This window comes from Lycorma delicatula, chromosome 4 (genome assembly GCF_047948215.1).
Source record: "Lycorma delicatula isolate Av1 chromosome 4, ASM4794821v1, whole genome shotgun sequence".
Lineage (NCBI taxonomy): Eukaryota > Metazoa > Arthropoda > Insecta > Hemiptera > Fulgoridae > Lycorma > Lycorma delicatula.
Window position 1 is genome coordinate 1,392,216 of NC_134458.1, and position 17,177 is coordinate 1,409,392.

General features: G+C 30.5%; 1 pseudogene; it reads right to left on the reverse strand.

Annotated features, from left to right (window-relative positions):
- LOC142323402 (rapamycin-insensitive companion of mTOR-like) overlaps nt 1-17,177 on the reverse strand; it is a 77,279-nt pseudogene that overhangs the window by 43,693 nt on the left and 16,409 nt on the right.

Here is a 17,177-nt window from a genome sequence, read left to right on the forward strand (position 1 = left end):
TGATTAAATAATTAATCTTTGTATATAACTCAAAAACAACAAACATAAGCTATAGGTAAATAGATACTCAATATTATAAAATTACTGTAAACAAAATAATCAAGAAACACTTCTTCTTTCTTTACTGTTTAGCCTCCCCGGTAACTACTGTTTAGATAATTCTTCAGAGGATGAATGAGGATGTTATGTATGAGTGTAGTCTTGTACATTCTCAGTTCGACCATTCCTGAGATGTGTGGTTAATTGAAACCCAACCACCAAAGAACACCGGTATCCACGATCTAGTATTCAAACCCGTGTAAAAGTAACTGGCTTTACTAGGACTTGAACGCTGGAACTCTCGACTTCCAAATCAGCTGATTTGGGAAGACGCGTTGCGTTCACCACTAGACCAACCCGGTGGGTAATCAAGAAACACTACACAGACATTACTTACAAGGAATGACAGAAAACTGAATCATCTTAATTTATGTCCAATTATTTATCCCAAACGTACAAATAAAATTTAGTTACATTTAATATAGCTCTAACTGAATCCCAGTTCCAAATGAATGGATCTTTAACAGACAACACACCTGATTCCTTTATTGCTTCATCACACTCTTTTGTTAATAACTGTAATTAAAGAAAATAATAAAAATAAATATAAGTTTAAGTTGTAATGAAGTACAGACAAAGATGTCAACACTTTTTTTTTCATCAATCATTTAACTAAATGAATTAGCTGATATGATATATACTCATTTTATTAGCTGATATCCATATATCAGCTAATAAAACTCAACATAATTCAAATGTTCAAAATTCACCCACAAATGTTTCCGCTCCCTCGCCTGTCTTAAGGTTTGTTCTGTTTCATATAATCTTATCACAATTTATATTACATATTTTTTGTCAATCCAGTTAATTTTCAACACCTTGTAAAATCATATTTCTAAGAGCTCTTTTCTTTGTTTTTTTGTTTTTCCTATTGCTTGTGTTTTGCTCCATATAAGAGAGCTATCCAGAATGTAGCTTGTTTGTGAATGAGGGTAGCAGCATTTCGTGTTAGTCTGACTCATACACATGAAGGTCCGTTATGTGGAATTTGACACATCTTGTTGATATTTACAAGTGTTTAAAATAGATTGTTACAGAAAATTCCACCGGTAGTGAAGTGAGATCAGGTATTAGATTACTTTCATAAAAAAAAAATTACAAACTATATGATGCGTGTGGGAAAGAAATAATGAATTAACGTGCAATGAAGCGGTGATGTTACACCCGTGTGTGATTGTATTTAAAAATGGATGCTCAAATGCTCACGAAAAAATGATATGGCGGGCCTAGGATTCTGTCTGTTGAACTGGTAGCAGAGGTTGATGAAAAAAATTCATACTAATCAGTGCATTACCATTACAGAGCTTTCATTTCATTTTCCAACAATTTCATTTAGCCTTTTGCATTATGTTTCAGAACAATAGTCTTCTGGGACAGAAAAAAGGGTATTTTTATTACATTTATGAACCCTGATGCTACAATAAATGCAGGAGTGTAATGTAACACCTGAAAAAAGCTATGAAGAGCAATCCAAAACAAGCGACAGGACATGTTGACATCCAGGTTTTATTCATCTACAACAATGCATGTCCACTGTACTCAAGAACTTTTGGGGCAGTTTGGATGAAAACATTTTTGATCAACCTGCATACATCTTAGATCTGCCACCGTGTAATTACCATTTGTTTCCTTAAATGAAAAACTGGCTAAACTTTTTTGACTATGTACAAAAAAAATGTTTAACAATGTATTCTCAAATTATATTTCCCACAACTGCTGTTTTTTTAATCCTAAAACATTCGTTTCTGGACATTCATCATAAAATTTAAAAAAATTTCTTTTGTAACATCTATATTTAAAAAGAACAATGTGAATTTCTAAAAATTCTGCTCCCTTATGCTAATCTGTTTTTAATCTCTATGTTACTTTGTTTTTCCTTTTTATTTTCTTTGTCTAGAAAGCAAAAATTTGAACATACAACAGAATGTACAAATTCGGTACGTTCTAGTATTTATTTATTAATAAATAAAATGAAGAAAATGATTAAAAAAACGAACCTGAGTTAATTTATTTTTATTTGATGACGATTTTCCTTTAGTTCTTGCAAGATCAAACCAATCTGGAGATTCTTTCCGATCAATACAAGTAATAATACAGAACAATTAGTTTAACTAGTCATGCATCAAAAATCTTAACTAGAATTTTATACAGAAGAATTGAGAGGAGAGTGGAAGAAGTGTTAGGAGAAGACCAATTTGGTTTCAGGAAAAGTATAGGGACAAGGGAAGCAATTTTAGGCCTCAGATTAATAGTAGAAGGAAGATTAAAGAAAAACAAACCGACATACTTGGCGTTTATAGACCTAGAAAAGGCTTTCGATAACGTAGACTGGAATAAAATGTTCAGCATTTTAAAAAAATTAGGGTTCAAATACAGAGATAGAAGAACAATTGCTAACATGTACAGGAACCAAACAGCAACAATAACAATTGAAGAACATAAGAAAGAAGCCCTAATAAGAAAGGGAGTCCGACAAGGATGTTCCCTATCTCCGTTACTTTTTAATCTTTACATGGAACTAGCAGTTAATGATGTTAAAGAACAATTTAGATTCGGAGTAACAGTACAAGGTGAAAAGATAAAGATTCTACGATTTGCTGATGATATAGTAATTCTAGCCGAGAGTAAAAAGGATTTAGAAGAAACAATGAACGGCATAGATGAAGTCCTACGCAAGAACTATCGCATGAAATAAAAACAAGAACAAAACAAAAGTAATGAAATGTAGTAGAAATAACAAAGATGGACCGCTGAATGTGAAAATAGGAGGAGAAAAGATTACGGAGGTAGAAGAATTTTGTTATTTGGGAAGTAAAATTACTAAAGATGGACGAAGCAGGAGCGATATAAAATGCCGAATAGCACAAGCTAAACGAGCCTTCAGTAAGAAATATAATTTGTTTACGTCAAAAATTAATTTAAATGTCAGGAAAAGATTTTTGAAAGTGTATGTTTGGAGTGTCGCTTTATATGGAAGTGAAACTTGGACGATCGGAGTATCTGAGAAGAAAAGATTAGAAGCTTTTGAAATGCGGTGCTATAGGAGAATGTTAAAAATCAGATGGGTGGATAAAGTGACAAATGAAGAGGTATTGCGGCAAATAGATGAAGAAAGTAGCATTTGGAAAAATATAGTTAAAAGAAGAGACAGACTTATAGGCCACATACTAAGGCATCCTGGAATAGTCGCTTTAATATTGGAAGGACAGGTAGAAGGGAAAAATTGTGTAGGCAGGCCACGTTTGGAGTATGTAAAACAAATTGTTGGGGATGTAGGATGTAGAGGGTATACTGAAATGAAACGACTAGCACTAGATAGGGAATCTTGGAGAGCTGCATCAAACCAGTCAAATGACTGAAGACAAAAAAAAAAAAGATGAATCACATAATCCTATTCATTTATTATAGTAAAACAACAAGCTCAGTCACAAGTAAATTGATGTTTTATAATACCAAAAAGAAGGAGCTAATTCCACATGTCATTCTCTGTACTCTGAATATTTATCCTATTTTCATAAAGACCATCATTACTCATAATACAGTTTAATTTCAATCACCTTTCATGCATCGACCGTTTGTTTTAGTTTAACTGTTACATTGTGAACATATTTTTGCTGTAATTCAGTTTTGTTTTTGAAAATAATTTTAAATGTTTAATTTTTTTTAAATAATTTTTATTTTATAAGTAATATGAGTAACAGCTATATCAGATTAACTTACATTAGTAAAAAGAGTAAATTATCACTTCATAAGTTTAGCAATGATTACTGATGCAAATGAATTAAATGTTTTGCAGCTGTTACCAGCTGAAGGTGGAAAACAGATCCTTAAACAATTTACGATAAGTAACACAATAAGTATTACGATAACAGTATCGATTACAGTATTAAGTATTACGATAAGTATTAACAGATAAGTAGCAATGACGAGCAAATTTCTTATTTATATCATCAAACAAGTATCGTTAGTCAGTGAAAACATAATCTGTTATGTAAAAGTTTAAGAGATACAAATAGTGATAAAAATAACATTTAACACGACAAAATTTTTAAGAGACTGAAGTCCACAAAACAGAATTTATTTCAATTTATGGAATATGCTGGAAAAAACAGAATTTTTCAAAAATCAATTAAATTTACTGATACAATGAAAATATAGTACAATGAAAAGTGTTTAAATTGCAGTAACGTGTATAAAACATGTTACTGTTATGGTGAAACAGTTTAATTCAGGCAGAACAAGTATGACTGATCTTAATCGCTCTGGAAGACCAGTTGAAGTTTTGACCACTGCGCTGCAGACCGCATAAATAGTTTTTTTTATTTTTGCATAAATGGTCTTATTTGGGAAGACAAGCGAGTCAAAATTTTCCGAATTGCTAGTTTGTATAATATTAGTATTAGAACCACATATTCAATCATTCATGATGTGCTGAATTATCGCAAAATGTGTTTGAGATGGGTTCCAAGACGGTTAACTCAAGCACATAAAGACACCCATATTTGGATTTATTCTGGGCTCAATGAACAGATTGAAGTCAAAGGTAATCACTTTTATCTCTGATGAAATGTGGACACACCATTTTGAGTCTGAATCCAAACAGCAAAGTCTTGAATGGAAACATCCGGATTCATCTACAAAAAAAAATTTGAAACTCATGCATCAGCCGGTCAAGGGATATTAACGACCTTCTGGGAAACACGAGACCAAATTTTTAGCGATTATTTAGAAGAACAACATACCATGAACAGCGAGTACTATTCTAATATGCTCAAACAGAAAGTGAGACTCGTGATAAGGCAAAAAGGTTAGGACACTCTCTCAAAAGGTGTGATTCTCTTGCATGGCAACGTGCATCTCCACATCGTTCAGGGAACGGGATAAACGCTCTAGAAGTTGGGTTGGGAAGTGTTGCCACATCCTCCTTGTAACTTAGACCTCTCCCTATCCAATTTTCATTTGTTCAGCTTACTCAATGACTTTTTATGCAGTAAAAAGTTTGACAACAAAGCGATAAAAAAAGCAGTACATGAATGGTTCAAACAGCAAACTAAAGACTTCTATGCCAGATGGGTTCCAAGACAGTTAACTCAAGCACATAAAGACACCCAGATTTGGATTTATTCTGGGCTCAATGAACAGATTGAAGTCAAAGGTAATCACTTTTATCTCTGATGAAATGTGGACACACCATTTTGAGTCTGAATCCAAACAGCAAAGTCTTGAATGGAAACATCCGGATTCATCTACAACAAAAAAATTTGAAACTCATGCATCAGCCGGTCAAGGGATATTAACGACCTTCTGGGAAACACGAGACCAAATTTTTAGCGATTATTTAGAAGAACAACATACCATGAACAGCGAGTACTATTCTAATATGCTCAAACAGAAAGTGAGACTCGTGATAAGGCGAAAAGGTTAGGACACTCTCTCAAAAGGTGTGATTCTCTTGCATGGCAACGTGCATCTCCACATCGTTCAGGGAACGGGATAAACGCTGGGTTGGGAAGTGTTGCCACATCCTCCTTGTAACTTAGACCTCTCCCTATCCAATTTTCATTTGTTCAGTTTACTCAATGACTTTTTATGCAGTAAAAAGTTTGACAACAAAGCGATAAAAAAAGCAGTACATGAATGGTTCAAACAGCAAACTAAAGACTTCTATGCCGTAGGAATCAGAAAGCTGACAGAATGATAGAACGAGTGTCTAAATGTTGCTGGGGACTATGTTGAAAAGTAGTATAAAGTTTCATTGTCATTAAATAAATAATTTTTTTTAATAATATTTTAATATTACTAAAAATGTATTATTATAATTTAATTATATTAATAACATTTTTCAGTGCTATTTATGATATTTAAATTATTCTTTCATTTTATAACTAACATGTAGTTTCAATTATTATAATATTCAAAGGGGAAAAATTGTATAATTTTAGCATGTAAATTTTGTATCAAGGTAATAAAAATATTTTATATTTTTGTTTTTTTATTTTTCATTTTTTTTGGATTTGATATTTAAAAAAAACTATTTATTTACAAGTTACCTTTAAAAAAAAGAACTTCTTAAACGTGTTATCATAAAAAAAGTTCTTCTGTAAAATTGACAAAATGTGACCTAAACCACTTTTTGATGTGGACCCATCAGTTATAAAATGAACTACAAAAATAAAACGCTATAATTAAATTGAAAAGATACTGAACACTTTAGAAATAACCATAAAAATAAAATCCATGAAAAATAAAAAATGACTTAATGATTTAAATTATAATTATGGGTATATATAAAAAAAAGAAGAGAAAACACAAAAACAAAAACTGAATATTGCACTTATAAAATAAAATTTAATTTATTATGTTACAAATCCAAAAAATAAAATGAACACAAAATGACAAGCTATGTTTTTTCTCTTAAAGTTAAAAGAAAGAAATAACATTAAATGCATATAAATTGGAAATTTTAAAATTAAAAACGAATAAAATTTATGTTAATCAAGAAACTGTAACAGAAGGTGAATAAAAAATAATCAATAGTTTAATTCATAAACTAAAACTAAATTACCAGACACATTTACAATGCCAACTTAACTTTAACCAGTTTGACCCATTAAGACACTCAAGTAGTTCATTTTTAACTAAAAAGTGTTTTTAAAAACTTTTCTATGACTTCAGTCAAAATCAGGCAAAAATTAACAATAATCGATGATGAAATGAACCATATCCTCCACATTCCTACTATATAACAGAAATCATAGTTAATTCAAAAATGAAACTTTTTTATGAAGAGTAATATAAATATTTCTCTGACTGACCTACAGAATAAAACTGGAAAAATTACAAAGCTAAAAGATAAAAGCATTAGATTTAAACAAAAGACAGACAAACGACAAAATACAACGAAGAGGGTGTTTACGGATGAAGAAAAGAAAGCAAGATCTGAACGGATGAAGAAATACTGGGCAGCTCGAAAGAGTAAAATAACACGCTTTTCTCAGAAAAGATCCAACTAAAATTGACTTAAGTGGTCCCATGTTGGCCGTAAAAGCATAATAAATAATAAATAAATATAAATATTTAACAAACAAAAAATCCTCACACAGTACAAGGAAAACCTGAACCAACAGAGACTGATTAAATAATTAATCTTTGTATATAACTCAAAAACAACAAACATAAGCTATAGGTAAATAGATACTCAATATTATAAAATTACTGTAAACAAAATAATCAAGAAACACTTCTTCTTTCTTTACTGTTTAGCCTCCCCGGTAACTACTGTTTAGATAATTCTTCAGAGGATGAATGAGGATGTTATGTATGAGTGTAGTCTTGTACATTCTCAGTTCGACCATTCCTGAGATGTGTGGTTAATTGAAACCCAACCACCAAAGAACACCGGTATCCACGATCTAGTATTCAAACCCGTGTAAAAGTAACTGGCTTTACTAGGACTTGAACGCTGGAACTCTCGACTTCCAAATCAGCTGATTTGGGAAGACGCGTTGCGTTCACCACTAGACCAACCCGGTGGGTAATCAAGAAACACTACACAGACATTACTTACAAGGAATGACAGAAAACTGAATCATCTTAATTTATGTCCAATTATTTATCCCAAACGTACAAATAAAATTTAGTTACATTTAATATAGCTCTAACTGAATCCCAGTTCCAAATGAATGGATCTTTAACAGACAACACACCTGATTCCTTTATTGCTTCATCACACTCTTTTGTTAATAACTGTAATTAAAGAAAATAATAAAAATAAATATAAGTTTAAGTTGTAATGAAGTACAGACAAAGATGTCAACACTTTTTTTTTCATCAATCATTTAACTAAATGAATTAGCTGATATGATATATACTCATTTTATTAGCTGATATCCATATATCAGCTAATAAAACTCAACATAATTCAAATGTTCAAAATTCACCCACAAATGTTTCCGCTCCCTCGCCTGTCTTAAGGTTTGTTCTGTTTCATATAATCTTATCACAATTTATATTACATATTTTTTGTCAATCCAGTTAATTTTCAACACCTTGTAAAATCATATTTCTAAGAGCTCTTTTCTTTGTTTTTTTTTGTTTTTCCTATTGCTTGTGTTTTGCTCCATATAAGAGAGCTATCCAGAATGTAGCTTGTTTGTGAATGAGGGTAGCAGCATTTCGTGTTAGTCTGACTCATACACATGAAGGTCCGTTATGTGGAATTTGACACATCTTGTTGATATTTACAAGTGTTTAAAATAGATTGTTACAGAAAATTCCACCGGTAGTGAAGTGAGATCAGGTATTAGATTACTTTCATAAAAAAAAAATTACAAACTATATGATGCGTGTGGGAAAGAAATAATGAATTAACGTGCAATGAAGCGGTGATGTTACACCCGTGTGTGATTGTATTTAAAAATGGATGCTCAAATGTTCACGAAAAAATGATATGGCGGGCCTAGGATTCTGTCTGTTGAACTGGTAGCAGAGGTTGATGAAAAAAATTCATACTAATCAGTGCATTACCATTACAGAGCTTTCATTTCACTTTCCAACAATTTCATTTAGCCTTTTGCATTATGTTTCAGAACAATAGTCTTCTGGGACAGAAAAAAGGGTATTTTTATTACATTTATGAACCCTGATGCTACAATAAATGCAGGAGTATAATGTAACACCTGAAAAAAGCTATGAAGAGCAATCCAAAACAAGCGACAGGACATGTTGACATCCAGGTTTTATTCATCTACAACAATGCATGTCCACTGTACTCAAGAACTTTTGGGGCAGTTTGGATGAAAACATTTTTGATCATCCTGCATACAGCTTAGATCTGGCACCGTGTAATTACCATTTGTTTCCTTAAATGAAAAACTGGCTAAACTTTTTTGACTATGTACGAAAAAAATGTTTAACAATGTATTCCAAATTATATTTCCCACAACTGCTGTTTTTTTAATCCCAAAACATTCGTTTCTGGACATTCATCATAAAATTTAAAAAAATTTCTTTTGTAACATCTATATTTAAAAAGAACAATGTGAATTTCTAAAAATTCTGCTCCCTTATGCTAATCTGTTTTTAATCTCTATGTTACTTTGTTTTTCCTTTTTATTTTCTTTGTCTAGAAAGCAAAAATTTGAACATACAACAGAATGTACAAATTCGGTACGTTCTAGTATTTATTTATTAATAAATAAAATGAAGAAAATGATTAAAAAAACGAACCTGAGTTAATTTATTTTTATTTGATGACGATTTTCCTTTAGTTCTTGCAAGATCAAACCAATCTGGAGATTCTTTCCGATCAATACAAGTAATAATACAGAACAATTAGTTTAACTAGTCATGCATCAAAAATCTTAACTAGAATTTTATACAGAAGAATTGAGAGGAGAGTGGAAGAAGTGTTAGGAGAAGACAAATTTGGTTTCAGGAAAAGTATAGGGAAAAGGGAAGCAATTTTAGGCCTCAGATTAATAGTAGAAGGAAGATTAAAGAAAAACAAACCAACATACTTGGCGTTTATAGACCTAGAAAAGGCTTTCGATAACGTAGACTGGAATAAAATGTTCAGCATTTTAAAAAAATTAGGGTTCAAATATAGAGATAGAAGAACGATTGCTAACATTTACAGGAACAGTAATAATTGAAGAACATAAGAAAGAAGCCGTAATGAGAAAGGGAGTCCGACAAGGGTGTTCCCTGTCTCCGTTACTTTTTAATCTTTACATGGAACTAGCAGTTAATGATATTAAAGAACAATTTAGATTCGGAGTAACAGTACAAGGTGAAAAGATAAAAATGCTACGATTTGCTGGTGATATAGTAATTCTAGCCGAGAGTAAAAAGGATTTAGAAGAAACAATGAACGGCATAGATGAAGTCCTACGCAAGAACTATCGCGTGAAAATAAACAAGAACAAAACAAAAGTAATGAAATGTAGTAGAAATAACAAAGATGGACCGCTGAATGTGAAAATAGGAGGAGAAAAGATTATGGAGGTAGAAGAATTTTGTTATTTGGGAAGTAAAATTACTAAAGATGGACGAAGCAGGAGCGATATAAAATGCCGAATAGCACAAGCTAAACGAGCCTTCAGTAAGAAATATAATTTGTTTACATCAAAAATTAATTTAAATGTCAGGAAAAGATTTTTGAAAGTGTATGTTTGGAGTGTCGCTTTATATGGAAGTGAAACTTGGACGATCGGAGTATCTGAGAAGAAAAGATTAGAAGCTTTTGAAATGCGGTGCTATAGGAGAATGTTAAAAATCAGACGGGTGGATAAAGTGACAAATGAAGAGGTATTGCGGCAAATAGATGAAGAAAGAAGCATTTGGAAAAATATACTTAAAAGAAGAGACAGACTTATAGGCCACATACTAAGGCATCCTGGAATAGTCGCTTTAATATTGGAAGGACAGGTAGAAGGGAAAAATTGTGTAGGCAGGCCACGTTTGGAGTATGTAAAACAAATTGTTGGGCATGTAGGATGTAGAGGGTATACTGAAATGAAACGACTAGCACTAGATAGGGAATCTTGGAGAGCTGCATCAAACCAGTCAAATGACTGAAGACAAAAAAAAAAAAAAAAACAAGTAATAAGATGATCAAGAAATATAGAAGCAGGTGCTGGACGTTTACGTAGCAACCGATGAAGTTGAGACAATGCTGAAACAGCTGTTAGAGCATGTTGTTGAGCCCTACTGGAATACGGTGGATCAAAATTAACTGGATCTGGTTCATTAAGGATATCATATTCCAGAGGTGGATTTGGGGATAAAGGTAACAGTTCTGGAACATTGAATATTTGAGGTTCAGTATATGTATCAAATTCAGGGACATAAGGATTGTTATCAGTGCCATTTCCAACAGTCCCTTTGCTGTGTTTCTCAGCAATGTCTGATAAAGCATCTCTCACATCACGAAGAACACTTGCTGTTCTTGAAGTCCTTAAAATTAATAGAAAAAAGGTATCTTATGATTGATATAAAAATTCAGAACTTTAAAAAATGTCTGCATGTACAAAAACCTCATCATATTAAACTATTTAAATGTCGGTGACACTTTGAAATTGCTTTTAGAACTCTTTCTAGAGATACAGAACAATGATGTTCTGTAATGTTGTACCGAATAAGAATTAAAATTAAAAATTCCAAAAACAGTATATGTTAGTTATTAAATTTACCTGAAAGAAACTATGCTCTTAATTAATTATTTTTTGTTATTTTTTTATTTTTAAATTAAGCACTTTAATTGTGGTCCACTACAAAAATTTTTAAGTATAAAAATTATTTGTTTAAAAAAACTTAAGGAGATCCTTCATTTCTAAATTCATAAAAACTTTGGATTATATCAGTTATTATTATTTCCAGCACAACAAAACTGCTACTTTATTGGGAAGTCCACTTTTTGAAAGTTGATTTTTTTTTTTTTTTATTTCTTTTAAGATATTGTCTATTGAAATAAGCAGAATCCCAATCCAAAATTCTGTTTTCAAAGAACAGGAAAACATTTTGTAACTTTTTATAAAACATGAAAATGCTTTAAAACAAACTGAAGAAAAAAAAATTTGTACAGAATCTTATAAAACAAAGAAAAATATCAGTCAGACAAACATTACGATATTAATGGTCAAATTCAATTCTATAAGCAATTTTAAATAGCTAAAACATAAAAGAAAGCAAAGAGATTAAAATATTTATAAAATAGATAGCTGTACATTAAATTATGAGTAAGACAAAGAATAAAAGTTATGGAACGGTGCACTCTACTGTCGAATAACTAATAATAATAATAAGATTTAAAATTCCATTTTTCAAGTTTTTTTTTCTATAAAAGAAATTCATTTAAATAAATCTCAACTCACATTTTGTAATCCATTTGCAGATGGAGGTAAGATCGTTTCAGAGTCAGGACGATCAATATGACTACAATCACCAGAACTATCCGATACAGTTCTTGAACGACAACTCTGACTACTGACAGTACGTACTCTCTCAGTTCGGCAAACACTAGAAATACTTTCTTTTTTCTTTTGTCGATCATGTTGAATCGAATCTCTTTTAAAGCGTTGAAAATGTGATTCTGTATATTGTTTTTCAGTAGTCTGTATGTTTGGACGATTTATACAAGTCGCTGGACGGCCTCGTACTGCGTATGACAAAAGATTTGGAAGTGCAGGTGTTAAATGGCAACACTCTGGTGGAAGCAATAAGTGAATTAAATGCAACAATTCTCCTGTTAAAAAAAAAAAATACAAAAAATGATTGTAAACAGTTTTAACAAAAATAATTTTAATTAAGTGTTTACATTAAAAACAGGGAAAGAAATAAATTAATGACAGAGCGATGGCTTCTTGATCCAAAGGCAATTAATATTAGCAATCTAAAAAATTCACAGCTCCTCTTCGCTGATAGAAAAAGAACAAGATGGGTGTGGAGCTGACCATATCAAAATTCTCTATTTGAACTGCTCAAAAATCTTTAAACAAAGTTTATTCCAAAATGATGCCAAATTGAATTTTAAATTTAAAGTAAAAAGCACCATTCCTACCACCAAGCAAATCAGCATCAATAAATTCTATTGTAGGCTGATCTCTTATCCTTGTCAGTATCTGAAAATTTGACTTCTTAAAGAGATTTAAACAAATTGATACCTGATTTGAGCCGACTGGATTACTCATGTAGGCATCAATTAAGCAGAGTTATTAAAACTGAACTTACAATTGAAATCGGTCATAACTTGCTTTATATAAAGCAACTAAATTAACAAAACAATAAAAAAATTGCAGTCTTGAAACAAGCAAAAATGTGCCAAAGAGAGTCGGTTTATATTAGCGGATGACTACTAACATTCTTTATTGACTATTTTTTAATCTACAACAATTTTAATCTATATGAAACAAGCAGATTTGGCAATGCTTCGCTATTGCTAGATCTGAGTGTATACATAGATTAAATGAACACAATTGAAAGTTTGATAAAACATTAAACAACTGAACATTACAGAACTTAATCCCTTTATCCCTAATAACCTTTCACTTTATCCCTTTTTCCCTGTTTCTCTTGTTCCCTATTTCCCTTTCTCCTTTTTTGAGGAGAAAGGGAATTTATTTTATTTTCTTATTTTCTCTTTATCCATTTTTCCTGCACATAAATCAGTCCAGTAGTTTTTAGTCTATAGTAGACATACATATGAACACTGCCTTTTATATATATAGAAAAAGAAAGTCTGTCTGTGTATTTGTTTTGTGAATATCTCTACACCGGCACCACGTAGCGGGTATAGTTTTTGCAAAAATTTTTCTTTTCATGTAATACATATTCTGAATATGATCCAAATCAGCCCATAAATACAATTTTTCTAAATATCTCAACCCCAGTGCCACCAAATTAATTCAGAAACCTTCAAAAGTGTGCACACAACTCATCAAAGTTTCATCACAATTGGATGAATGGTATATGAACACATATGGGACAAACAAACAAACAAACATTTATTTTTATTTGTGTGTGTGTGTATATATATATATATACACACACACACACACACACACACACACACACACACACACACACACATGAAAGATATAAAGAAGGATCTATGCAAACTGAATATCAATATAAATTGGTAAACCATTCATAACTGTTTAAAATCTGAAAATAAAGTTTCTTATCAATATTCCTAAAATTTATTAATGACTGTTTAACATTCAAAATGCCAATTTAGTTTTAGATTTTAAATAGTTTTTGTAAACAGTTATTAAAAAATTTTTCCAATTTAAAATCATGTACTACTTTACAATCAATCACCTTCACATTGTGATTTTTTGAACATAATATTTATTATTTTATCAATTAATAAAAAAAGTAAAAATTTTACAATATTTTTAATGAAAAAAGTAAATAAATTACCTAATAAAATGGTAGCTCTGACAGATAAAAATGTGTCATCAGATACAATCACTTCTACAATTGCATCTAATAAACCAGCTTCCAAAAAACAGTATAATAATAATGACAAATGAACTTCCACAAGATTAACTCTGAAAGAAAAAAAAAATGAAATTTTGGATATTAAAGAATTATACAATCTAATCTTTCATGGAACCTACTAAAAATAATTTACAATAGTATATTGTAAAAATAATACTGTCCCAAAGAAACAAAACTACAAGATCAGCCAATTTCCTTTATCTTTCTTTTTCAACATTAAATGGGAATCAATAAAATAGAGAAACTGACTCACTTAATTTGTTCCTAGTTAATAATGCATATTTTCCATTTTGTTTTCAATAAGATGAATAATAATTTTGTTATAATTAAGAAATTGTCCCACACGCTCTTTCTTCTTTTTTGTTTTTAACCACGCAGAGATCTCTACCGCTTCAAAATTTAAACTATGATTTCAGGAACACTTATAAGCAATACATACAATAAACAAACATTTAGAAAAAGGAAGTTTAGAGAACTATATTTGAGTGTTATTTACACTTCATAAGGCAGAAATGGCATCAATTTTTAATGAAAATATGAACATTCAAGCACAAGAAAAAGTAATTAATTATCAATTAAATGAAGAAACTTCACATGTTCTAAAAAAGAAAGAAAAATATTTTACTATAAAAAAATATGCTATCTGGAATTGGCGCTAAAAGTATCATATAAACGTAATTTTTTTCAGCCACTGAGGCTGCAGTAGAAAGAATAAAAAATTCGTACATTAAACATAAAAAGAGAAGATATCTTTATTTTATATGTAGGTATACCTTGCAGTGCATCAATATTCTCAAAAAATTAAGCTCATATTTGAACAAAATCAAAATGTTGATGAGATTAACAGAGTGCAGAAATTTTATTATGATCATAATAATAAGCTCTTCATGATTTACTGAATAAACAATAATGAATAAATATATAAAAGGAGAAAAGTACATAAAAGTAAAAACTAAACCATCTAATAAAACTTTTACCTCGATTTAGATATATGAGGTAGAACAGCTCTTTACCCTCTGCAGCAACAAATCCATCAGATAACCTAAATGATTCCTGATATTTAGAAGGATCAACTGCATCTAATGCTACACTAATTTCATCACTCCATTCTGGTTGAGCCAAACATAATAAATCATGCAATAAATCCAACACGGCTTTCTGAAATAATACAAAAATATAATAAATATCAGCAATGTTATATAATTTAACTAACAAGAATATAAAATAATAAATTACAAATAAATCTTAGCTAATATAATTGTGGTAGAGGTTCAATTGTTTATAACTGTCAAATGTACAAGTGTCTGTTGTCATTTCATATTATAATTAATTTATGAATCTTATTTCTGTTACATTAGTACTGCAGTTCAAAGAACTAGGAACATGTTGCAGTAAATTACTAGTCTGTTAACCTAGATACCAATTTATAACTGCCATGCATTTCGTTTGTTCTTGGTCATAAGAAATGATGTCAGTAAAAATGATATGACCACAAGTTAAATTTGTCAAATTCTTTCATAGTAGATTGTAACAGATATTTGTGAGAAGTATGTCTAGATATGGCGGGGTGTGAAGGGAAATGAAACTTACAGAGTCCTAGGACAATGACATTGAAGAAACCAATTGTGTTCATGGCCAATGGGTGATCCCTAACAAGAGGTTTTTGGAAGTGCATGTTACAAAACAGACAAGAGTTTCCAATACAATGCAATGAATTATTAAGTCAATCATTACCTTAATCATTTTGACTGCAATGATAAAAAATGTCATGGGATGACAATATATTGTAATTCATGTCATGTTTATAACACAAATAAAATTAAATCTATGGTATCCAACCATTTCAATTACAATTTTATAGATACTCAAACATGCACTCTCGTACAAATGAAAAATTATGAAGTGCTAATGGCTACCCCTGTTTTCACATGAATTACTTGGCATGCAGCTTGAGCCCTTTAATGTTCATATGTTTGGTCTTGGCAGCTCTGGATATTTGAAGTTCAACCTGTGGGTTATTATGTGTGTGTAGCTTATACATTTTTCTATAAAAAAATTCATCAAAATCGGTGCAGTAGTACTTGCTCAAAGAAGAAATTTACTCATTTCACAAACTGATAGATTTGTTCAAAATTGCATAATTCTTTATTTTTTTAAAGATTAATGTAAATCAGTTTTTTTTAGTCTATATGTTTCTCAAAAAAAAAAAATAAATAAAAAAAAATTCAAATCAGTGAAAGTTTTTGCATGATTGGGAAAAAACTTTAGATTTATACATAAGTATGATGAGAAATTTCATAATAAAACATATTACAGCATAGCAGTGTTATAATGTAACGTGTACTATTTTATTATACACAAACTGCATTTATTATACCCAACCTGGTCTACCTCTACCAGTTCTTATCTAACATAAAAAGAAATCTATATTAAACATTCTAAAAAATGTTTCTTATTTGAAACATATTTCATCTGCTTTAATTCTTCTTTGACATATTTTATCAGAAAGTTATCAATAAGGATTAATTTTTTTCACTTACTGCTTTGTTTTTTCCTTACATTTAGTACTTTCACAGAGATCCACAATTCATCAGAAAATTTTGTGGAGATTATATTACACCCCAACCCCATAGGGAAAGACCTTGTGACGTTACCGGTTGCCACACATCCCCCCTTCCAAGGGGCCAGATTATATTACACTGTTAAAATATGAAAAATAATAATATGTATCATCTATATGTATCATGTATAATATATATCATCTTGGTTAATGATATGAAACGAAACCATATCTATTAATTCAAATAATAAGAAACAGCAAAAAAAACTAATGATCAAGTAAAATTTAACATTACAAACAATACATTTAATTTAAATAATCCAAATTTTGAATTAAAAATATGTAATCCAATTACAATATGAAAAACAAGAGTTCCACTATCTGCAACAGATCAGATCATAGCAGTAGCAGAATAGTTAATTTTATATCAGATACCAAGACAGTAAACATAAAGAAAGTTTTTTTTATTCTAAACTCTACATAACGAACAGACAGTAAATGTTTAAAGAAATAATCA